This window comes from Girardinichthys multiradiatus, chromosome 7 (assembly GCF_021462225.1).
Source record: "Girardinichthys multiradiatus isolate DD_20200921_A chromosome 7, DD_fGirMul_XY1, whole genome shotgun sequence".
Taxonomy (NCBI): domain Eukaryota; kingdom Metazoa; phylum Chordata; class Actinopteri; order Cyprinodontiformes; family Goodeidae; genus Girardinichthys; species Girardinichthys multiradiatus.
The window spans coordinates 8,381,182-8,392,027 of NC_061800.1; the positions used below are offsets into that span (position 1 = coordinate 8,381,182).

At 39.7% G+C, this 10,846-nt stretch overlaps 1 long non-coding RNA gene across 1 annotated transcript; it reads left to right on the forward strand.

The window, feature by feature from the left end:
- The first annotated feature begins 2,592 nt into the window (after window positions 1–2,592).
- LOC124870803 lies at window positions 2,593–9,530 on the forward strand. The gene is made up of 2 exons (XR_007038894.1): window positions 2,593–2,839; window positions 8,971–9,530. It is a non-coding gene; the product is annotated as an uncharacterized LOC124870803 (long non-coding RNA).
- The last annotated feature ends 1,316 nt before the right edge of the window (window positions 9,531–10,846 follow it).

Here is a 10,846-nt window from a genome sequence, read left to right on the forward strand (position 1 = left end):
GTTTTTTCTAGCAGTTTTAAGTGCTTATCCTTTCATGTTATTGCATTTCATGTCAGAATCTTATCAATATGTATGTGATGAATGACAGAGGATAAGTTAATTATATTTGTACCAAAACATGATCAATCCCATGAGATATTTAATTATTCTCAAATCTATTAAAAATCTATTAAAAATGTGTCTGAAGACTAAATTCTCCATACCATTACACAATTTAAACAAGCAGTGAAGATATTTATAAATTTATAAAAGATCTGATTGATGCATCCATTGGTTTTGAACAAATACTAGAAGTAACTTATTAGTAATCACAATTTATTTAAAAAATCAAAATAAACAAGGAAAACAAACAATATAAATAAATATAAAACTAGCAACTGAAGCTGCCCATCAAGTTCTGATCCTGAGTCAGAGTTTGGGAGATGTGCTTGTGGCAAGTTGCACATTCAAGGCCAAAATTGAGTGTATTATTTTTTCAAACCCTTCAGTTTAAACTGATAACAATGACCCTTGAAAAAAAAAAACCTCTGTTGTTAAAATACTCTATAGTCCCAAAAGTATTCACTAAATTTACGTGTTCCAATCACTTCCATGCTCACAGGTAAATGAAATCCAGTACCTAGGCATGCAGACATAATCTACTAACCTTTGTAATAGAATGGGTTGCTGTCAGGAGTTCAATAAATTCCAGTGTGGTACCATGAGAGGATGCCACCTGCACAAGAAGTTCAGTTGTGAAATTATAATGTAGCAAAGGGGAAGCACTTAGGAATGACAGGAACTCAACCAAAAAGTGGTAGGCAATGTAAAATCACAGAGCGGGGTCAGCAGATGCTGCAACACACAGTGCACAGAGGTTGCCAACTTTTTGCAGAGTAAGACCTCCAAACTTCATGTGGCCTTCAGATTGGCTCAGAAACGCTGCATAGAAAACTTCATGGAATGGGTTTCCATAGCCAAACAAGCCTTGCATCATCAGATGCAATGCAAAGTATAGGATGGACTCTAGATTCCTCAAAGTAAACCCTGGTTCTCAAACATTAATATCCACACTGAGTTGTCATATCATTGCATAATTTTATTAGTTTTGAGTATCAGTCATTTTATTTGCTCCCCTTTTGTTTCATTTGTAAAGTTAGTTCTTTAATTTCCTTTATTCTTTCATGTTTGCTGGGTACTGTATTTTCCAGACTATAAGGCACACTTAAAATCCTTTAATTTTCTCAAAAAATAACAGCGTGCCATTTAATCCGGAGCGCCTTATATAGGGATTAATTCTGGTTGTGCTTACGATTTTGTGATGGTACACGGCGCTCTGTCAAAATGTTTTAGTATGACTTTGATTAACTACGAATGCTTGCAGCATTATGGCTACCATAGTCAGGGGTGTGGCGGATTAATACATACTGTGCTTCACCATAATATTACATTGTGTGTACAAGGACCTCAAAATGGCACCTGTCAAGAGACACGCTTACGACGCAGACTTCAAACTCAAGGCTGTCAGTCACATAGCAGAACATGGGAATAGAGAAGCTGCGAGAGAATTCAACAGCGTTAGCACCGGACATGAATTTCAGTGACTTTCGAGGCAGTCCTTCTTGGTGTTTTCGTTTTATGAAAAGACGTAATCTCTCCATTCGCACATGAACTACCATCTCGCAGCAACTACCAAAAGATTATGAAGAAAGGCTGGCCACGTTCCGCGCACACTGCAAAAACAAGATCACTGAAAAGACGATCCAGCCAGAGCACATCACCAACATGGACGATGAGTGAGTGGCTGAGACAAATTCACGTCAAAGACACTGACTCGGATAATGACGCGAAGGATTTGGGCATGCTGGATGCCATAAATTGCCCAACTGTTAAACTCAGACAATGAAGATGAAGAATTTGAGGGATATGTGGTTGCGGAATGAGCTCAAAAAGTGAGTGTATTGTGTTGTATTTTACATGTTATAACTGAACAATTTTGAGAGTTATTGGGAATACGCTAACGTTTAATTTAGCGGTATTAGACTGTGTTTTTTTTAGATGTTACAACTGAACAAGGTTGGGACTTATTGTGAATACGCTCATTAACGTTTGAACAATGTTAAGAGTTATTCTGAACATGTTTAATAAAGTTTGACTGACTTATGTGACTGTTTTGTTTTACTTAATGCGCCTTATACTCCAGTGTGCTTAATATATGAAAAAAGTTCGAAAATAAAACATTCATTGACAGTGCACCTTATAATCCAGTGCACCCTATAGTGTGGAAAATACGGTAGTTGTATTTAATGTTTTTTAGCCTATTTCAGGGTCATCTTGTCATAGGTTTCACTGCTGCTTTGACCCACATGCAGGAAGCAGAAGAAGATTTAACAGATTTATTGTGAGAATTTGTTTGCTGGAATCTGGAACCGGGAACTCATTAACTGTGCGGGGAGGACAACAGGGTAGTTAGAATGAGTCTGAGAATTTCTGTTAAGATATTGCTAAATATTGAGCTTACTGTTGATTGAGAGGATTACCGCCAGGGGGAAAACGATGTGGGTCTGGAAATGGAGAGTTTGATGGGTTTGATCTTGTTCCAGAACTGCCAACCGCTTTGCTGGAGGTGAATGGATTCCAGGAGGGCAACAGAGGAGCACAGAATGGAAGTTGATGGCAAGAACGGTGGAGGGTGAGCAAGGTTCGCTGCTAGCCCCAAGAGTAAGACAAGCCAGGATACTGTCAGCTGGAGTCTTGTCCGAGAGGGTGTCACTATCAGGGAAGGAGTGTTGGGATCAGATGGTGAACTGGAGGAGAATCCAGTGCACACAAGCAATCTCAGGAGGAGCACAAAACAAGGGTAAGTATTTTTGTTGTCTGATGAGCTAACCCCTCCCTCCTACTTCCCAAGTCTAAAGGGATTGCTCAATCCAGCTCTCCATCCAACGGGTCCGGACTTCCCTAAACCTGAAAGATCTTACTAAGCAGGTTTACTGAAAGTTCTGTTTAAGCTGGTGTCGGGAAATGACTCGCCTAGCCTCTGACAGCCTTCATACAAAAGTCTCGCCCATCTTCAACTGGAGGTCTGGACGACTGAGTAGCATATCGCAGTCATCCACACGTTCAACAGTCACTTTTGTTCACAGCTGCTCATCCCCTAATTTTACAACTGGCTCATGGTATATGGGCTAGGTTCATTTTAGTGGTTCGGCACGAGCCCCAAGGGCGCTGTTTTAACAAACTTGGCTAAGGCAACCTATAAAAACCCCCTAAAATTTATTAGAACCAGGCAACAATACTTTTTACCATCAATGAAAAACCAAAAATAAGGTTACTCAATTAATTGAATGTCCAGGATTTAACTAGAATTTTATATACTTTCTTTAATTAGTAACGCTTATGCAGGGGTCAGTAACAGCTTCAATTCGGCAACACATAATAATTTCAATAATAGAAATAAATCAATCAATTCAACCTGTCTTTCCCTGATTCCTAAACTAATGAGGCTGGAGAGGCTTTGAAGACGGAGGCTCATCCATGCACCTGATGGAGAAGATTGTTCTGGTAACAACGAGTGGTTTCTTGAAGGGAATACGATAAATCTTCAATTTTCTTCCTTTAAGTGGCAGGCACTAAGGCTCCAGGCTTCGATGGTTAAACAGGAACTTTGTTGTCATGTGTCTCCGAAGACAGTAGTTTCCAGAGGCTGAAGAGTTGAAGGAAACCCGGGGACATAAATGAAGTTGATTCAGGACTTCCAGAAACCTGAAACTTAGAGCAATCAGCTGTTCACCGATCAAGTTCACTTCTGTTGTCTGGATAAAAAGGCTTTAGATGAAATCAGATTCTTAATCTTGAGGCACCGTCCTTCTAGGGCAAACAAGTTGATCCTCTTTTTAATGCAGTCGATCAGCTGGGCTGTGTCTCTGGTCCTCTGATTCATCTATAGCATCTCTCCGATCTTGTTCACTGGTCTTCTGCGAGGAAACAACCAACTAGTTCCTCTACTCTTGCCCATTTTATAGAGCATTTCCACCAAACTCTTTGTGCTCATTGGCCAGTGGTTGTTGCCATGGCTGTCCCATTGGTCACCCGTGACATAAGGTGATCTTCTTTTTCTGGAATTTCCCGAGTCGTGTCCATATCAGACATGCCATCATCACCTCAGTCCTGAGCTGTCTGCTGGCCTCTTCTTTGACCTGCGCCCCCGCCTCAATCATCAGCCTTGTGCTGTAAGCTGCAGCTCTCACTTCCCCAATTCCTGAACATCTGCTCTATTCCTGTCTCATTCAACATTACACTTACTCTTAAACAGAGGCTTTATTTCTTACATCAGTGCTGCTCAAACGTTTAGTTACAGCGTTCACTTCATTTACAGTTTAAAACCATTACTTCATTCTTTTTATTCATGCTTCACAAATGATTAACGTTATATCACTTTCATATATAGCTGATTGAGAATGTCAACCCTTAATGTTTTTTACTTTAACTCTCAGTTCTTAACCACATTTCAATCATATATCTTTTAACTTGATAATCAAAGATTACTAATTTCATTTAATACATGTGAAAGAATGTAAAATCATCATACATCAATTCTTTGGATACACTTGTTTATATTTTTGCAAAAGATAAGACAGATAATATATGGCAGGAAATATGTGGCTCCACACAGGCCCGTCAGTTCTAGAATATGAGAATATGCTTGTTTCACTCTCTACTGCTTCATCTGTGTATTTTAATAATTATTGCATGGATTACACAAAATGATATTTATTGTAGTTTTTATGGATTTAACTGTGAGCAGTTAATGAATGTTGCATGGATTACATGGAAAGATCTCACCTTATTTTGACAGTATCTTCTTGAGTAAGTCTACAAGTTTCTCAGAGGGCTAGAGTTTTACCACGTTGGTTAACACTCAGGCGTCAAAGTACTGACAGCAGGCTCCTCTTAAACTGCTCAGGAGATGAGACTTAATGGGCGACACCTGTCACTCCTCCAGTACCCGTCCTCAGGCGCCATCTAAAGGGGAACAGGGGATGCAGCAAGCACAAAAAAAGGAGACAGAGTCTCCCAGACCCTAACACATACAAGCATCATCTATGGGATAAAATAAGAACTCAGCTCAATCCATAGTCACAGTGAATGCCACGATTGTGAAGTGTTTGGGTTTTGGTTTTTGTTTGTGTTTATATTTTGATGATTTTCTTAGATCTCTATTTGTCTATTCCATCATTTCTATTAAGCTCCACTCTTAGTAATTCATCTTCCACCCTTGCCATATCACTATGCAATCTAAGCTCATTCAGTTCACCAATGTCCCTGTTACCTAAGCCCTCTGTTTGTCATTGTTCTCTGCTGGATTCTTCTGTTTGTTTGCCATGCCACATGTTCTGATCCCCTCATGCCATGTCCTGATATCCCATGCCTTGCTGTAAGTTTTTGTTACTTTTATACCATCAAATACATTAAATTCTTCAAATACCCGTCCTGCTGCTACCCTCCTGTCTGCAATTGGGTTCTATACCAAGAACCCCATTACACTGAAGGCCTTTACAAAAGCTTCGGTCAAAAAAATGAAAGAAGAAAGTGTGTGAAAGGTCAGACACCTGGGGGTTCACATCATTATATGTACAAATATTGAAATGCATCCAAACATTTCTTATCCTCAAGATTCTAGAACAGAAGACAAACAACAGAGAAAAGTAAGAGTTAACAGTAAAGAAGAGAAAACAAATACAGTCATAATGAGGCATCCTCCTGTTTCTTGAGAAGAGCTCTCCCTGTGCAGAGACATGATAATGTGAACTGGATGTCAAGCAAGCAAAATGTTTGCTTCCCCTTTAGGTTTATGCTTTTAAGCAGTGGGAGTTTTCTGTTTGATACAAGGAGTGAATATAGAACTTTGCTGAGCAATGAAGCAGAACATTTGTTCTAAAATACAGGCATCATTATTTTTCACACCTTAGTCGAAAGAATCTGTAGAGAAACATCCGTAAAGCTGAGGTAAAGAACGAGATTTACAAATAGCAAAGGTCAGGTTGGAAATCAAAATCATTGCATGAGGCTATCTGTGCCCTCAGCACATTACCTTTGGGTCAACAGTTAGTGACTCTGTCTGATAGTCTATTTGGCTGGTCAAAAATGTTGTACTCACAGAATTTAAAGATGGAAAAAAATGTTTGGTTTGAAAAACTAGGATTACAGTAGAATCAGACTGAACTGTGTGTGAATCTAATCTGTCTATATGAATGGATTGTATTTATGTGAATCTGATTTCATTTGTATTTCTTAAAAATTGGTCATAAATTGGACAAGTTTTTCTTGAAAAGCACCTTAAGATGACAGCTGTTCTGAATTGGTGCTATGTTAATGGACTGAACTGAACTGAATTCAATGCTGTAATTAAAACGCCTAAGTTCAACCCATGATTCAGCAGCTTTTAGAAAAACAATAATATGAAGCTGGTCTATTTCTGTATGACTTTGTCAGTCTCTCATTAATGTGAAGGAATTGTTTCTGTCTCTGCTTAATAATTTGTTTTAGTTCACTGAGGTGTGGAGACAGACACAGTGCTTCCAAAGTCCTGTTAATTTGACTAGACCATTGCAAAATACTGATTCTTTTCTTTTTTTATCAGTTTGGCTGTAGATTTTTTGTTATGCTTTAGGATCATTGTTGTGTTGCTGACTTACTTTGGGTGAAGCTTGAGCTGTTGGTCAGATGACCTCCTTTGAATTTGAAATCCTTTGGTAAACAGAGGTTAATTCATTGACTTCAAAACATCACAACCACTGTGCCTGACAGCAGGTATAATAAGGTGTTTGTACTGATATGCTGTTTTTGGTTTCAATTTTCACTGCACGTTCTTGCCTTCAAGTGAATTTGTAGGGATATCTACTGGGAAGATTAACAATTGTATAACTGTTTTCCACTTTTTTCACTCTCAGTTTTTTATTTTGTATATTGATAACAAAATATATAAGTTTATCTACCTCATGGTACATGTCAGATGTATGCAGATGACACAGTAGTATATTCACATGCAACAAACACTCAAGGTGTGGATGAAGCTGTAAAAGTTAAGATCGATGTCACATTATGTAATTCATGTCTACATTGTTTTGTTGATAAAACTGTACTTATGTTCTTTTCAAGGTCTGGAAGTAGGGAAACTGATCCAGGTGTTATAGTGGCTGGGACAAGACTGTCAGAAGTACATAATGAATATTCTGGTGTAATCGTGGGTTTACAACATACTTCTGAAGTTTAAAAAAGTTTCCAAAAGAATTAAACCTGATTTGATGAATTTTAGACACATGAAATAATTTAGCTACTCGGTCTTCAGGGTAGCGAAGGTCATGATTCTGTCACATGAATTACTGTAAGGCCAGTTGGACACAAACATGAGAGACTACATTACATCCAATAGAAAGACTTCATAAACAAGCTTTAAATTAGTGGATGAAAAGTCTAACCCAGGCATGGGCAAACTATGGCCCGCGGGCCATATATGGCCCGTTTTGGATTTTCAATCCGGCCCACCAAACTTGTCTAAATTATATTATTAAACCTAATTTATTTTGCACTTTCACTGCAATGCCTGCATTTCCCCAATAGATGGCACACTCCACACACATTGACCTTTGTTGCGTGTATAAACTCTCTTCTTCACACACTTTCCCGATTGAACTCTTCTATAAAAATGGGCGGACCAAATAAAAGAAAAGTGGACAGTGGGTGCCGAGTGTTTAATAAGGAGTGGAAAACAAAATACTTTTTCACTGAAGTCCAATCAACGGCTGCATGTCTGATTTGCCAAGAAACGGTTGCAGTTTTCAAAGAATACAATATCAGCCGTCACTTTGCTATGAAGCATGCCACCTATGCTAGCAAGCAGTCAAGGCAAGAACGGGTGGCTACTGCTCAGAGGTTGACTGCTAATTTACAGACTCAGCAAAATCTTTTTTAACGACAAGCTGCGACACAGGAGTCAAGTACCAAGGCAAGTTTTTGGCTGGCATTCAAATCAACAAAGGCTAGAAGGGCTTTCTCCAAAGCCGCATATTTGAAAGAATACATGGTAAAGACAGCAGGTCTCTTATGTCCAGAGAGCAAAGAAAAGTTTGAAAAAATGAGTTTATCATGCAGGACAGTGACCCGCCGTGTGAAGCTGATTGATGAAGATATAGCCAGCAAATTAAACAAAAATGGGGAGTTCTTTCAGTTATATTCACTGGCACTGAGTGAAAGGGACAACATAAAGGACACTACTCAGCTCCTTATTTTTGAGATAATGGAAGAGTTTTTGACCATGGAGTCCCTGACAGGACAAACATGGAGAGAGGACTTATATTACCTGTGGTCAGTGGTCAATGAAAGAATGACGCAACCTTGAAGTAAACTTGTCAATGTTACCACGGATGGATTTTCAAATTTTACTGGAAAAAATGTCGGAAAGAATCCAGGATAAAGTAAAAGAGGAAAACCCTGAGCAGGATGTTATTTTCCTTCACTGCATCATCCATCAGGAATCACTGTGTAAATCTGTATTGCAGCTTAGTCATGTCACTAATCCAGTCATAAAACTTGTTAACTTCATACAAGCAAGGGGACTTCAGCATCATCAGTTTGTTACGCTCCTGGAGGAAACCAATACTGATCACCAGGACTTGCTTTACCATTCTCGTGTCCGCTGGTTAAGTTTGGGCAAAGTGTTTCAACGTGTGTGAGAGCAAAAAGAGGAAATTAGTATATTTTTGGAGTTAAAGGGGAAATCCTGAGCTGAAGGACAAGAACTGGCTTTGAGACATTGCGTTTGCTGTGGACATATTTTCACACATGAATGAGCTGAACTTGAAGCTACAGGGGAAAAATAAGGTTGTGCACAACATGTACACATTTGTACACAAATGTAAGAGCCTTCAAATCCTAACTGATCTTATTCTCCGGACAAATTTCAAACAAATCTTTTGCTTATTTCCCCAGATTAGCCATGCAGGAAGAGGCCACCCAAAACGTGAAGAAATACAGCAAATCACTTAACGACCTACATGGAGAATTCTGCTGTTGGTTCTCTGATTTGGAAAAAATTCAGCTGGTATCCTGTCCCTTTTCACAAGATCCTGAAACAGGAGCTGCAGTCTAACTCTGTCTTAAAGGAGAAGTTCAACTTTCTTAAACTGAATGACTTTAATGCTTCACAAAACCACGTTTCCAGAGTTGCGGAGGATGGCAAAAAAGATGCTAGTGGTGATTGGCTTGACCTACGTGTGTGAGCAGACGTTCAGCATCATAAACATCAACAAAGCATGTCACAGATCCAAGTTAACGGACCAACAGCTCAGGTATATCCTGAGAATTGTCACAACAAAGCTAACACCAGACTTCAATGCACTGGCAAAAAAGGGAGACCAACAACACTGTTCCCACTGAAACTGAACATGATTTTCTCTACTGTGTTGTGAAAAAATGCATTTGGAAAATAATTTGAACAATAAGCATTGCATATCTATGATTTACTGTCTATTAAAGGCCAAAACCTTTTATGTTATGGATTTAAATGTTATTCATAATAGTTCACATAAATACTGCTTCGATCTGCTCCTGGCCCGGCCCCTCCGTCAAATTTTAAAACCCATTGTGGCCCACGAGACAAAAAGGTTTGCCCACCTCTGGTCCAACCCATACCATGCTTACAGAGTTTTAATGAAAAATATTTATCATTTAGGGAAAACATGATTCAATTATTGTATTATTACTAGTGAATCAAATGTTGCCTGGTCATTCCCTTCCTCCACTGAATAAAGGCAGTCAGGTTTCTCTAACAGGACAGTTCATACTTTGAATATACCACCAGAATTGAGTTATGTTACATCCTACAGGTAGCTCTATAAATCCATGAAATCCATGGTTACTAACTATTCAAACTTGGGATCATATGTACAGGGATTGGACAATGAAACTGAAACACCTGTCATTTTAGTGTGGGAGGTTTCATGGCTAAATTGGATCAGCCTGGTAGCCAGTCTTCATTGATTGCACATTGCACCAGTAAGAGCAGAGTGTGAAGGTTCAATTAGCAGGGTAAGAGCACAGTTTTGCTCAAAATATTGAAATGCACACAACATTATGGGTGACATACCAGAGTTCAAAAGAGGTCAAATTGTTGGTGCACGTCTTGCTGGCGCATCTGTGACCAAGACAGCAAGTCTTTGTGATGTATCAAGAGCCACGGTATCCAGGGTAATGTCAGCATACCACCAAGAAGGACGAACCACATCCAACAGGATTAACTGTGGACGCAAGAAGAAGCTGTCTGAAAGGGATGTTCGGGTGCTAACCCGGATTGTATCCAAAAAACATAAAATCACGGCTGCCCAAATCACGGCACAATTAAATGTGCACCTCAACTCTCCTGTTTCCACCAGAACTGTCCGTCGGGAGCTCCACAGGGTCTATATACACGGCTGGGCTGCTATAGTCAAACCTTTGGTCACTCATGCCAATGCCAAACGTTGGTTTCAATGGTGCAAGGAGCGCAAATCTTGGGCTGTGGACAATGTGAAACATGTATTGTTCTCTGATGAGTCCACCTTTACTGTTTTCCCCACATCCGGGAGAGTTACGGTGTGGAGAAGCCCCAAAGAAGCGTACCACCCAGACTGTTGCATGCCCAGAGTGAAGCATGGGGGTGGATCAGTGATGGTTTGGGCTACCATATCATGGCATTCCCTTGGCCCAATACTTGTGCTAGATGGGCGCGTCACTGCCAAGGACTACCGAACCATTCTTGAGGACCATGTGCATCCAATGGTTCAAACATTGTATCCTGAAGGCGGTGCCGTGTATCAGGATGACAATG